We start from the raw sequence: 12,842 nt of genomic DNA on the forward strand, positions 1-12,842 counted from the left end.
AAATATATATATATATATATATATATATATATATATATATTTTATTTCTGAGACAGAGAGACAGCATAGCAGGGGAGGGTCAGAGAGAGAGAGACACAGAATCTGAAACAGGCTCCAGGCTCTGAGCTCGCTGTCAGCACACAGCCTGATGCAGGGCTCAAACTAATGAACCGTGAGATCATGACCTGAGCCAAAGTTGGACAGTCAGCCAACTGAGCCACCCAGGTGCCCCATCACACACCTTGTTAAAACGTGCTGCACCCAGGGGTATCTGGGTGGCTCAGTCGGCTAAACATCCGACTTCACCTCAGGTCATGATCTCACCACAGTTTATGAGATCGAGCTCCACGTGGGGCTCTGTGCTGACAGCTGAGAGCTTGGAGCCTGCTTCAATTCTGTGTCCTCGTCTCTCTCTGTCCCTCTCCCACTTGTGCTCTGTCTCTGCCTCTCAAAAATAAATAAACATTAAAAATTATAAATAAATAAATAAATAAATAGAAATGTGCTGCACCCAGCCATGGACCAAACATTGCACACAACAGGAAAAAAGAGCCTCTGCAGATAACTGTACTGGAGAAAAAAGAAGCAGGGCATAGGGAACTCATGTAAGAGACATTCCCTAAAGCATCAGGTCCTGGGGAACAGGAGACACTGTGGTGCAGGGTACTAAAGGACAACTTCTTCATAAGGCCATTACCTTCAATAGCAAGATGCGTAGTAGACTTATCTAACACAGAGACCCAAACACAGAGTTAGACAAAATGAGGAGACAAAGGAATGTGTCCTAAATGAAAGAAATATGTCCCAAGTGAAAGAGCAAATCACAGCAAAAGACCAGAACAAATATAAGTAACATGCCTGATAAAGAATTTAAAGTAATAATCATAGAGATACTCTCTGCACTTGAGAAAAGAGTACAGAACATCAGTGAAACTCTTAAGGAGATAAAAAGAACCAATCAGAGATGAAGAACAAAATAAATGAAATTAAAGATATATCCAATAGAATAAGTAGCAGGCTAGATTAAACAAAGGAAAGAATTTATAACCTGCAAAATGGAGTATTGGAAAGTAATCAAGCTGAACACATGGGAGTAAAAATAATTATGCAAATTGAGAACAGTCTTAGGGAACTTAGTGACTGCATCAAGAATGAAAGGTTTGCATTACAGAGATCCTGGAAGGAGAGAGAGAAAAGGGAGCAGAAAATTTATATGAAGAAATAATAGCTGAAAAGAATTGATGGTAATACAATAGTAGGGAAATTTAACACTCTACTTACATCCAAACAGGAATACGACAAGAAAACAATGGCTTTGACACTGAATGACACACTGAACCAGGTGGATTTAGTGGATATATTCAGAACATTTCATACTAAAACAGCATAATACACATTCTTTTCAAGCGCACATGGATATTCTCCCTAATATATCACACATTAGCCCACAAAACAAGCCTCAAGAAATTCAAGAAGGTCAAAGTCATACCCTGCATCTTCTCTGACTACAATTCTCTGGAACTAGAAGTCAACCACAAGAAAAAAACCTGGAAAGACCACAAATATATGGAAGTTAAATATATGTTACTAAACAATGAATGGGCCAACCAAGAAATCAAAAAGCACATGGAAACAAATGAAAATGAAAACACAACCTCCCTTGGGATGCAGAAAAATCAGTTCTAAGAGGAAAATTTATAGCAAGACAAGCCTACCTCAAGAAGCAAGAAAAACCTCAAATAAACAGCCTACCTTGTGCCCAAAGAGATAGAAAAAGAATAACAAACAAAACCCCAAACCAACAGAAGGAAGGAATAATAAAAATTAGATCAGAGATAAATGATATAGAAACTAAAACACAAAAACAAAAACAAACAAAACCCCCCAATAAAACAGCTCAATAAAACCAGGAGCTGATTCTTTGAAAAGATCAATAAAATTTATAAACCCCTAACCAGGCTCATCAAAAATCAGAGAGAGAGAGAGAGAACCCCAACCCCCCCCACCAAAAGATCAGAAATGAAACAGAAGACAAAGAGGAGAAATAATAATGAAAACACAAAGGATTGTAAGAGAATATTATATAAATTTATATCCCTAAAATTGGACAACCTAGAAGGAATGGATAAATTCTTAGAAACGTATAACCTACCAAAACTGAAGCATGAAGAAATAATATTTGAACAGATCTATTACCAAAAATGAAAATGAATCAGTATAAGAAAACAGACTAACAAAACAAAAATGAACAAACAAAAAACAAAACAAAACAAAAAAGAACTCCCAACAAACAAAAGTTCTGGACCAAATGGCTTCACAGGAGGATACTACCAAACATGTGAAGAAAAGTTAATAACTATTCTTCACAAACTCTTCCAAAAATAGAAAGAAGGAAAACTTCCTAATTCATTCTATGAGACCAGCATCACTCTAATACCAAATCCAGATAAAGGCACCACAAAAAAAGAGAATTACAGGACAATATCTCTGATGAACATAAGGCAAAAATCCTCAATAAAATACTAGCAATCTGAATCAAACAATATATTTTCAAAAAGTCATTCACCAAAAATAAGTGGCATTTATTCCTGGGGTGCAAGGGTAGTTCTGCATTCACAAATCAATCAATGTGATAAATCACATCAAGAAGAGAAAGGGTAGGAACCATATGATCATTTCAATAGATGCTGACAAAAGCACTTGACAAAGTACAACATCCATTCATGATTAAAAAAAAAACAAAAACAAAAAAAAAACCACACTCAACAGGGGCACCTGGGTGGCTCAGTCGGTTAAGCGTCCAACTTCAGCTCAAGTCATGATCTCACGGTTTGTGAGTTTGAGCCCTGTGTCGGGCTCTGTGCTGACAGCTGGGAGCCTGGAGCCTGCTTCAGATTCTGTGTCTCCGTCTCTCTCTGCTCCTCCCCTGCTCATGCTCTATCTCATTCTGTCCCAAAAATAAATAAAAAACAACAACAACAAACACTCAACAAAGTTGGTTTAGATTATATTGAGGCCCTAGCCACAGCAATCAGAAAAAAACAAAAAGAAATAAGTGGTATCAAAATTGATAGGGAAGATGCAAAATTTTCACTATTTGCAGATGACATTATACTATATGTAGATAACACAGAAGATTCCACCAAAAAAACTACTAGAACTGATAAATGAATTCGGTAAAGTCACAAGATACAAAATCTATACACAGAGAACTATTGCTTTCCTATACACTAATAATCAAGAGGCAGAAAGAGAAATTAAGCAAACAACCCATTTAAACTTGCACCGAAAACAATAAAATATCTCAGAATAAACTTAATCGAAGAGGTGAAAGACCTTGTACCCTGAAAACTATCAAACGCTGATGAAACTGATTCAGGGTGACACAAAGAAATGGAAAGACATCCCATGCTTATGGGTTGGAAAAATAAATATTGTTAAATTGTCAGTACTACCCAAAGCAATCTACACAGTTAATTAAATCTCTATGAAAATACCAACAGCATTTTCCACATAACTGGGTCAAACAATCCTAAAATTTTTATGGAAAAATTCAAGACATCCAATACCCCAAAGCAATAAAAAATAAAACCAGAGGTGTCACAATTCCAGACTTCAGGTTATATATCAGAGCCAAAGTAATCAAACAATATGATACTGGTACAAAAACAGAGACATAGATCAATATAACAGAATAGAAAACCCAGAAATGAACCCACAACTATATGTTTAATCTTTGATAAAGCAAGAAAGAGTATCCAACAGGGAAAGGACAGAGAGGACAGTTCCTTCAATAAATGGTGTCAGAAAAACTGTTGGAAAGAAAGAAAGAAAGAAAGAAAGAAAGAAAGAAAGAAAGAAAGAAAGAAAGAAAGAAAGAAAGAGAGAGAGAGAGGAAGGGAGGAAGGAAGGAAGAAAGAAGGAAAGAAGGAAGGAAGGAAGGAGGGAAGGAAGGAGGGAGGGAGGGAAGGAGGGAGGGAGGAAGGAAGGAAGGAAGGAAGGAAGGAAGGAAGGAAGGAAGGAAGGAAGGAAGGAAAGAAGGAAGGAAAGAAGGAAAGAAGACCACTTCCCTACACCATACACAAAAATATATTCAAAATGGATTAAAGACCTAAATGTGAAACCTGAAACGATAAAAATCACTGAGAGCACAGGCAGTAACCTCCTTGACAATGGCTATAGCAGTAGTTTTGTACATATGTCTCCTGAGTCAAGAGAAGTAAAAGCAAAAATAAACAATTGAGACTACATCAAAGGAAAAAAAAAACCTTCTCCATAGTGAAGGAAACAATCAACAAAACTAAAAGGCAACCTATGGAATGGGAGAATATATTTGCAAACAACATATTCAATAAAGGGATGGCACCCAAAATATATTTAAAAAACGGAGACAACACAATATCCCAAAAGAAAATAATCCAATTAAAAAATGGGAAGAAGCTATGGCATTTTTTCAAAGAAGACATACAGACGGTCAACAAGACATATGAAAAGGTGCTCACCATCACTATTCATCAAGGAAATGTAAATCAAAACTACAGTGAGATTATCACCTCACACCTATCAGAATGGCTAAAATCAAAACCAAAAGAAACAAGTGTTCATGAGGATATGGAGAAAAAGGAACCTTCTTGCACTGTTGGTGGAAATGCAAACTGGTGCAGGCACTCTAGAAAACAGTGTGGAGATTCCTCAAAAAGCTAAAAATAGAACTGTCCTACAATCCAATAATCATACTACTAGCTCTTTACCCCCAAAATACAAAAACATTAATTCAAAGAAATGCATGTACCTCTATGCTTAATGTAACATCATTTACAATAGCCAAATTACGGAAGCAGCCTAAATGCCAATCAATGGATAAATGGATAAAGAAATGGGATATGTACAATGGAAGATTATTCAGCCATTAAAAAAAAAAAAAAGAATGAAATCTTGCCATTCACAATGATACGGATGGAGCTAGAGAGTATAAATGCTAACTGAAGTCAGTCAGAAAAGACAAATATCATATGATGTCACTCATATGTGGAATTTAAGAAGTAAAACAAATGAACAAAGGAAAAAAAGAAGAGGGAGAGGGAGACAAACCAAGAAACATACTCTTAACTATAGAGAACAATGATAGTCAACCAGAGGAGGTAGTTGGTGAAATGGGTGAAATAGGGGATGGGCATTAAAGAATACACTTACCATGCTGAGTACTGAGTAATGTATGGAATTGTTAAAGCACTATATTGTACACCTGAAACTAATATAACTGTGTTAACTATACTGGAGAAAAAATACAAAATATAGTAATAAAAACGAACTTCAGAAAAACTATTACATTTTCCAAATAACTGCACACTGTCTATCCATACCTTGGCATATTCCTTGAAAGCAGTAGGCAGTGTTATTATTGCATGGCTGTAAATCAGCAGATATCACATCAGGCACACAAAACTCAGATGTTCCATTGCATAATACTGGAAAATCACACAGATCTTGGCTTTGTTGACATAGAGTCCCTTTTACAGAGCTGTGAGACAAAGAAAAAGAATTATTTTTGTCAAGTAATAAACTAAAACTGTAAAAATATTATGTAAGAACAGTGTAGATCTATCATTTCTATTATTACCACATTTTAACTACTTAAAGTCAAATTATGAATTTACTTAAAAGCTCAAGACTGGAAAAAACCCAAATGTCCATCAATGGATGAATAGATTAACAAATTGTGGTATATTCATGCAACGGAATATTTTCAGACATATAAAGGAGCACTGATACATAAGCTACAAGTGAATGAATTCAACACTATGTTAAGTAAAGAAAGCCAGACACAAAACGTCACATATTCTATGCTTCTTATGAAATAACCAGAATAGGTTACTACAGACAGAACAAATTGGTGGTTGCCAGGACTGAGGGGAAGGAAGAAAAGAGAGCAAGTGCTTAATGCTCCAGAAGTTTCCTGTTTGAGTGACAAACTTGTTTTGGAACTAGATAGAGGTGGAAGTTGCATAACACTGTGAATGTACTGAATATCATCAAATTGTTCACCTGAAAATGGTAAATTTTATGGTACATGATTCAGGTATGACCTCAGATATGACCAAAAGGAATCAAGAGTGTCCAAATAATTTGGAATTGGTATTGAATAATTGGACGTATCTTGAGTAGAGATTGAAACAATACAGTGAAGGCAAACAGAAGGAGGCTAAAAAAAAAATCTAAGGATAGCTTCTGAATTCTGAAGTCCACTGTGTATGAATCAAGTATCTAAAGTTTATACAGTATTTGAAAGTTGTGTTAAAAAAATAATGTAAAAAAAAAAGTGAATGCACCAGGACAGAAAAAAATCATGAAAGAATGTACCAAAATATTTTGAGAGCTCACCAGACAAGTATTTTTATCATAGCATGGTCCAGTGCCACACTCTGCAGATTCAATCAGAGTACAACGTTCAGGATCACAGCATTTTCCAAATTTGCATAGCTGAAAGTAAACACAATCAGTTTAATAATAGGAATTTTCAATCAAAGAAGTAATTATTTATTTTCAAAATATACTATAGTATGTCTCTTAGTTAATCACAATCACAGTATGATTTTGACTTCTGTATTTATTTTTAATGCTACTTCTTTTAAACTTTATATATGCCCAGTATAGGGAAAAGAATAGTAAGGAATTATTCGTGTCTCCATGCTCACGAAATTGAACTGGTAAAAATTAAATTCAATCCTTTTTTAATGTTTATTTATTTGAGAGGAGGAGGGACAGAGAGAGAGAGAGAGAGAGAGAGAGAATCCCAAGGGAAGTCACGCTCAATGCCTGACCCAGGGCTCAATCTCACAACCATGAGACCATGACGTGAGCCGAAATCAAGTTGGACACCTAATGACTGAGCCACGTAGGCATCTCAAATGCAATTTCTGTCAATCTGCTTTGAGTTCATAAATATAACACTGTAAATCTAAAAATACATTGCCATCTTATCAATTCTCAAGATATCATTTTGGGAATACATAAAAATTTATGAATGTGACAAATTGAGGTTTCTAAATTATGATAATATGATTATGATGATGATTGAAAGAGAGAGGACAAGCAGGGGAGAGGGGAAGAGAGAGAGAGAAAATCTTAAGCAGGCTTCACGCTTAGTGCAGAACCCAACATGGTGTTCGATCACACAACCCTGAGATCAAAGGTTGGATTCAACCTGAGTTGAAATCAAGAGTTGGATTCTCAACCCACAGAGTCTCCCAGGCACCCCTAACAATTTATTGTACTAAAGGAATGTTTCAGTGAAAATTTTGTTACTACTTTTTAGCTCTAAGATTTTATATTAAAGATTAATTCTAAAAGTTATTAGGCTATAATGTATAAAAATACTAAAGGCTCTTTATAACATACTCATTTCCTTCTATGTATAAACTTATCCTTTAAGTGTAAGAGTAATGTTTCGTAAGACTGATAGTAATATTTATAAGTTAGTAAAATGATAGGCAAAGATAACTAAGTGCTTACATCTACTTCAATTTTTAAATCTTTATCACTAATGTTCCAAAAATTTACATATATGAACCTTCTGGTTTATTTTATATTTCTGAATATATTTTTATGTTAAGGTATTCTTGTGCTTATTTCCTTTATTTGTATGCACTTTTATATTAATGATCTTAACCCTGGCTACTAATTTATCTTTGCTATGTTTTACAATTTGTCATTGACACCTGACTTTGGTTTTTGCATGTTTTGGGGTTATTCTGGGTAACTTTTTGATATTGTGATATTGTGAAATGATAGACTCATGATATCTGATAACTATCATCTTTTTTGTGTTTTTTTTTCTTGAATTTATGGATAAAACTTTCTTTCACCCTTACTCCAGTAAATATGTAAGGTTTTGTAAAATATTTGTATCATATATATTATGTATTTATTCTTATGTTGAATGGTTTGAGTAGTATATTGTGAAAGAAGCTATAACAATGTATCTTTTTCTCAAAACAGAGGTTCAATTTATCAGTTGCTTTTGTAGAATAATAATAATTTATTCCTGATCTTTTGTAATACCTGGATTATCATATAATATCCTATATAAAATCATATATGCTGACAGATCAGAGCCTGGAGTCTGCTTCAGATTCTGTGTCTCCCTCTTTCTCTACCCCTCCCCCATTTGTCCTCTGACTCTCATTCTCTCTGAAAAATAAATAAACTGTAAAAAGTAAAATTTTAATATTATAGACATATTTTAATATTTACAGAAGACATTTTTACATTTTTATGTTTCATTAATAAAAATGTATTATGCTTCATAATATACATACTTTCATGAAATATTATCAAGATTATTTAGTAAAGACAGAAAATGGAACACACACTAAATATTAATTGCAATGCAGGGAGAAAAAACCCTAAAATCAATGACATAAAAAGGGAAAGCCTTCAAAGGCTAGAAACAAAGAAAGAGTCTACAGTGAGGAATATCTTTTTTTATTAAAATTTTTTTTTAATGTTTTATTTATCTCTAGGAGAGAGAGAGAGAGACAGCGTGAGCAGGGGAGGGTCAGAGAGAGAGGGAGTCACAGACTGAAACAGGCTCCAGGCTCTGAGCTGGCAGTCAGCACAGAGCCCGACGCGGGGCTCGAACCCACGAACCGCAAGATCATGACCTAAGCGAAAGTCGGACGCTTAACCGACTAAGCCACCCAGGCGCCCCATACAGTGAGGAATATCTTTTGAAAATATTCGATGTACAATGGAAAGCGACACTAAATGCGGGGCTTAGAAAGGTTTTTTTCTTCCAAGATTTTATTTAAATTCAAGTTACTAAAGATAAAGCAGTTTTTGTTGAAGGAGATTTTTTAGTGATTCATCACTTACATATAACACCCAGTACTCATCACAAAAACTTACATATAACACCCAGCGCTCATCTTTAATAATTATCACCCACTTATCACATTTCCCCACCGACCTCCCCTCCAGCAATACTGTTTGTTCCCTACAGTTAAAAGTCTCTATGGTTTGCCTCCCTCTAAGTTTTTATCATGGTTTTTTTTTGTTTCTTAAATTCCACAAATGAGTGCAACCATATGGTATTTGTCTTTCTCTGACTGATTTATTTTGCTTAGCATACTACACTGTGATTTTATCCACATCATTGAAAATGGCAAGATTTTATCTTTTCTTGATGGCTGAGTAATATTCCATTGTGTATATATGCACCACATCTTCTTTATCCATTCATCAGTCCATGGACATTTGGGATCTTTCCATAATTTGGCTATTCTTGATAGTGCTGCTATAAACAATGAGGTGCATGAACCCCTTCAAATCAGTACTTTTGTACCCTTTGGAAAAATACCTAGTTAGTGCAATTGCTGAATTTTAGGGTAGTTCTATTGTTAACTTTTGGAAGACCTCAATACTGTTTTCCAGAGTGGCCGCACCAGTTTGCATTCCCACCAACACTGTAAGAGGGTTCCTCTTTCTCCGCATCCTTACCAACATCTTTTGTTTCCTGTGTTGTTAATTTTAGCCATTCTTATAGGTGTGAGGTGTTATCTCATCATGGTTTTGATTTGTATTTCCCTGATGATGAGTAACGTTGAGCATCTTTCCATGTGTCTGATAAGCATCTTGATGTCTTCTTTGGAAAAATGTCTATTCATGGCTTCTGCCCATTCTTAACTGGATTATTTAGGTATTAAATTTGTATTTTGGGGTGTTGACTTTGATAAGTTGTTTTTAGATTTTGGATACTAACCCTCTACCCGATACGTCTTCTATAAATATCTTCTCCCATTCCATATGGGCCTTTTAGTTTCGTTGTTTCCTTTACCGTGCAGAAGTTTTTTATCTTGATGAAGTCACAGTAGTTCAGGTTTGTTTTTGTTTCCCTTGGCCCTGGAGACAGGTCTAGTAAAAAGTTGCTGCACCAAGGTCAAAGAGATTGCTACCTGTGTTCTATTATAGAATTAACGGTTTCCTGTCTCACATTTAGGTCTGTCATCCACTTTGAATTTAGTTTTGTGTATCGTGTAAAAAAGTGGTCCAGTTTCATTCTTCTGCATGTCACCATACAGTTTTCCTAACACTACTTGTTAAAGATACTGTCTTTTTTCCACTGGATATTGTTTTTAATTTTGTTGAAGATTAATTGGCTATACATTTTTGGGTCCATTTCTGGGTTTTCTATTCTGTTCCATTGATTTTTGAGTCTGTTGTGCCAGTACCATACTGTCATGATGACCACAGCTTTGTAATATAGCTTGAAGTCCAAAATGGTGAGGCCTCCAGTTTGGTTTTAATTTTCAACATTACTTTGGCTATTCAGGGTCTTTTGTGGTTCCATACAAATTTTAGAATTATTTGTTCTAGTTCTGTAAAAAATGCTTGTGATATCTTAGGAATTGAATGTGTAGACTGCTTTTGGTACTAAAGATATTTTAACATTTACTTGTTCTTCTAATCCATGAGTATGGGTTATTTTTTTCATTTCCTTGTGTCTTCTTCAATTTCTTTCATAGATCATTTAGTTATTTTACAGTCCGAGTAATTATTGATAGATATGAATTTAGTGCCATTGTATTACCTGTAAAGTTGCTGTTCATGTAGATTGTTCATTTTTCTTTTTTGTTGCTTTTGGTGTTCCTTTCCCTCTCAGAGGGTCCCATTTAATATTTCTTGTGGAGCTGGTTTAGTGTTCATAAACTCCTTTCGTTTTTGCTTGTCTTCATAACTCTTTACTTCTCTATTTTGAATGAGAATTTTGCTGAATAAAATATTCCTGACTGCAGTATTTCCCATTAAGCATTTTGAACATATCATGACACTTCCTTCTGACCTGCCAAGTTTCTGTGGATGGGTCTGCTGCTAACCTTATGTGTCTTTTAGGGACCTTTTGTCCCTAACTGCTTACAGAATTCTCTATCTTTGCAAGTTTCACTAAGATATGTCTTGGCGCTAATTTGATTTTGTTGATTTTGAGGGGAGTTCGCTGTGCCTCTTGGACTTGAATGCCTGTTCCTTCCCCAGATTAAGGAAGTTCTCAGTATAATTTGTTCAAATAAATCTCCTTCCCTCTCTTTCCCCACTCTTCTTGTGGGTTGCTATGATACTCATATTATTGTCCTTTATGGAATCACTGACTTTCCTAAGCCCGTATTTGTCATCTGCTTTCTTTCTCTCTTCTTTTCAGCTTCATTATTTTCCATAATTTTATCTTCTATATCACCTCTTCCTTCCTCTGCTTCTCCTCGTTGGTTTTGCATCCCAGTTATAACATTTTTATTGCAGCCTGACTAGTTTTTCAGTCTTTTATCTCTACAGCAAGGATTTCTCTGGTGTCTTTTATGCTTTTCTGCAGACCAGCTAGTATTCTTAAGACTTTTCTTATAAATTCTTGTCATATATATTGTTTATATATCTTTTGAGCAAACCCCTGGCTGTGATTTCTTCTTGATCTTTCTTTTGGGGAATATTCCTCCATCTTGCCATTTTTGTCAACTTTCTGTCTTTTGCATGTTATAAGCATTTGCTGTGTTTCCTGCTCCTGAGAGTAATGCTATATGAAGAAGGGGTCATACACTGTCGAGGGCCTGGAGCCTCAGGAAGTGTTTCTGGTGTATGCTGTGTGCACTTTGTTGTTGCATTTTGGCTGGTCTTTCACACAGGTCATTCCTCTGCAGAGTTCCTCTTTGCTTGCACCAGGGAGTGTTTGGACCTTTGCCTAGATGTGCTTGGATTTGTTTGCTAAAATAAATCTAACTTTAAAAAAGACCTGATCCCCCATCAAAAAAAGATAAAAGGAAAAAGAACCAAAAAAATAATTATGATAAAAAAACTATAAACCTGATTCCAAAGAAAGAGAAAGAAAGAAAGAAAGCCTGATCCAAAAGAAAGAAAGAAAGGGGGAGAGAGAGAGAGAGAGAGAGAGAGAGAGAGAGAGAAAGAAAGAAAGAAAGAAAGAAAGAAAGAAAGAAAGAAAGAAAGAAAGAAAGAAAGAAAAAAGGAAACAGGAAAATAAACAAATGAACAAAACTATAACTGATTGCAAAGGAAGACAAAGAAAAAGAAAAGAAGCAAGCCTGGTCCTATTTCCACCAAAACTGAATCTGATGCTTTGAAGCACTCTTATGATCAGTAGTCTTGCTGCATATGGGGTGCCTGTGTTGTTCCTCTGGGAGATGGACTCTGCTTTGGCTCACAGTCACATGTGCCTTAGTAAAGATTCCCCTGCAGGGTGCAGGATGCCGGGTTTGGTATAAGCTGTTCCAGTGCTGTGTTGCTCCCTAGGTCCAACCATCTTGGTTGACAGTGGGGAAGATGGTGTCACCCTGCTTTCTTATCCCCATGGATGGGAGCCCTCACAGAGAAGTGAACAATCTCCCTTCCTGTGTCCCAGGCGTCCATCAGATCCCTGCCCTCACACCTCATACCACAGTTCTGTGTTTTCTCTCTGGCACACAGCTGGGATTCAAAATTCCAAAATCTTAAAGGCCACAGCACAGTGTGAACCCACTCCCCTCTTCCAGAAGAGAGCCTCACAGTGCTACACTTGGTGCCATTCTGTCCCAGAAAAGCAGGTTCACCACTGAGCAGGTGCCTGGAATTTATGGTGAAGAAGAACAAGATGCAACCAGGTTACCTGCCCTCTGCATGGACCTCTGTCCCCTGCTGCTGAACAGCTGCTCAATGTACACGATCTTTTGTCCTTGGAGATAACAATATACCCTCTTGCAAATGTACTCCAGGGAATGGGAACGTTCTCTCCCAGTGCGACCCCGGGGATCACCACACCATGCTGTCCACATTCCTGCACAGGCCTCTGCCCTCCTTCTCTCCAG

General features: G+C 36.2%; 1 pseudogene; it reads right to left on the reverse strand.

Moving 5' to 3' along the window:
* Positions 1-12,842, reverse strand: part of LOC120246078 — a 66,765-nt pseudogene that overhangs the window by 23,132 nt on the left and 30,791 nt on the right.

Source organism: Hyaena hyaena, unplaced genomic scaffold (assembly GCF_003009895.1).
Source record: "Hyaena hyaena isolate Hyena2069 unplaced genomic scaffold, ASM300989v1 scaffold_446, whole genome shotgun sequence".
Taxonomy (NCBI): domain Eukaryota; kingdom Metazoa; phylum Chordata; class Mammalia; order Carnivora; family Hyaenidae; genus Hyaena; species Hyaena hyaena.